The sequence below is a fragment of the Vigna unguiculata genome, unplaced genomic scaffold (genome assembly GCF_037176805.1).
Source record: "Vigna unguiculata cultivar grain cowpea cultivar isolate G323 ecotype 2 unplaced genomic scaffold, ASM3717680v1 ptg000010l_ERROPOS18658307, whole genome shotgun sequence".
Classification (NCBI taxonomy): domain Eukaryota; kingdom Viridiplantae; phylum Streptophyta; class Magnoliopsida; order Fabales; family Fabaceae; genus Vigna; species Vigna unguiculata.
This window is the reverse complement of record NW_028196641.1, coordinates 115,001-117,500: the sequence shown is the minus strand read 5'-3', so window position 1 is coordinate 117,500 and position 2,500 is coordinate 115,001.

Sequence of the window (2,500 nt, the reverse complement as noted above, 5' to 3'; positions counted from 1 at the left end):
GCGGGGCCTCCCCTTGCTTCCAACAACCCAAGAGTCCATAGTATTCGGAGTTCTAGCGGGGCCTCCCCTTGCTTCCAACAACCCAAGAGTCCGTAGTATTCGGAGTTCTAGCGGGACCTCCCCTTGCTTCCAACAACCCAAGAGTCCATAGTATTCGGAGTTCTAGCGGGGCCTCCCCTTGCTTCCAACAACCCAAGAGTCCGTAGTATTCGGAGTTCTAGCGGGGCCTCCCGTTGCTTCCAACAACCCAAGAGTCCATAGTATTCGAAGTTCTCGCGTGGCCTCCCATTGATTCAAACAACCCAAAAGTCCATCTTCTTCGCAGTTCAACATCGCCTCCCTCGTTTCCAACAGGCCCAAAGGTCGTCTTCTTCGCAGATCCACGAAGAGCTCATCACGATTTGCCACATTCCATTTCCCACGGGTTGTCAACAACACTTTCTCACACTTCCCGCAATCGAGTACGTGCATGACATGCCAAAGCACATCTTATTTGCCTTCCATCGCACTCAAGACGACGGGTTGTGGAAGAACGATATTGTTCACAACAAGTTCAAGGACAACGTCTCAATCAAGGGACACAACCGAATTATGTTGACTGGGTCGCTAAAGTAAACCCGAGTTCATATAATGCACCGCATCCAAAAGAACTAGCCCCAACACGTGCATCTCTGAGATGTTTCACTAGATGGAACACGTGCGTGACATTAGGATCCTCCAACACCTCTTCGTGATGGAAAGATAGAATTCGAAGCAACCACAGAAGTACCATCTAGTGGGTAGGCAACACAGGGACTGATCAACCAATATCACCCAAGGCAACGGGTGAAAATGGAAGAGATGCATGCTTGACCGTTCGATACGCAAGGCATGGAGCCAGCCAGCAAGTACATCTCGATCACAACTCACACACCCACACGTTCGCAAGACACCACACCACAAGATGGTCCACCCCCCACCTACCATGGGCAAGCAAGCAAATGGAAACATCAAGTGACGCAGAGCCAAGCATCGCTAGGCATGAAAATAATTTTCCACAATATCCGAGGGACTAGCTGCCGAGCTAACCAACGATCAATGACGACCGTGTGTTGGTATTAATAAAGCTCAACAACTATGAAGAGGCTAGTTGTGCCATGATAAACATGCTAACGCACGCACCACGTGAGGGGGGAGGCCTCATCAAGCTCCCTTTAAAACCTGCCAGTGTGGAGCTGGCCGGCTCAAGGAGCACTCCCCCCCTATAAGAGGTTAATATGCAAAAGGCAAAATTGTACAAGTAGATACACTTTTTTTGAGCAGACATAAGTCCATATCTCGGGCTACACTTCGAATTTTGATGCGATTTTTTGCAGTAATTCGTAGAATAATGGTATCTCCTTGCTCACCAAATTTCATAATTTTTCTCGAAGGGGAACTATTTTTTTTATTTTTTTTACTTACCGGGTATGTGTAAAATCGGGAAAAATAGAAAAGCACATGTAGACTTCGAATTTCGACCTCATTTTTTCCAGTCCACCACTAAACAATATCAGGAACCTCCCCACAAAATTTCATTCAGTTTGGCCAAGGTCTTAAATTTGACAAATTTTGGCACCAACCTATCTAGTCGCGGTGCACCGACCAACTTGGCCATGTGCAAAATGCATCCAATTCAAAACTTTTGTGCACCAACACTTTTACAGTACTCATTTGGGGACATTTGGAGGCCTTTCCAACCCTCGCATCTCAAAAACCACGAATTTCATTTTTTCACAAAACTCCACACAAGCCATCTAGCTATGCCGCGGTGCACCGACCAACTTGGCCATGTGCAAAACCCTCCGAACTCAAAACTTTCGTGCACCAAGAATTTCATGGTATTCATTTGGGGGCATTTGGAGGCCTTTCCAACCCTCACATCTCAAAAATCACGAATTTCATTTTTTCGCAAAACTCCCCACCAAGCCATTTAGCTATGCCGTGGTGCACCGCCAACCTTGGCCATGTGCAAAACCCTCCGAACTCAAAACTTTCGTGCACCAAGAATTTCATGGTATTCATTTGGGGGCATTTGGAGGCCTTTCCAACCCTCACATCTCAAAAACCACGAATTTCATTTTTTCACAAAACTCCCCACCAAGCCATTTAGCTATGCCGTGGTGCACCGACCAACTTGGCCAAGATCAAAATGCATCCAATTCAAAACTTTTGTGCACCAACACTTTTACAGTACTCATTTGGGGACACTTGGAGGCCTTTCCAACCCTCACATCTCAAAAACCACGAATTTCATTTTTTCACAAAACTCCCCACCAAGCCTTCTAGCTATGCCGTGGTGCACCGCCAACCTTGGCCATGAGCAAAACCCTCCGAACTCAAAACTTTCGTGCACCAAGACTTTCATGGTATTCATTTGGGGACATTTCTAGGCCATTCCAACCCTCACATCTCAAAAACCACGAATTTCATTTTTTCACAAAACTCCCCACCAAGCCTTCTAGCTATGCCGTGGTGCACC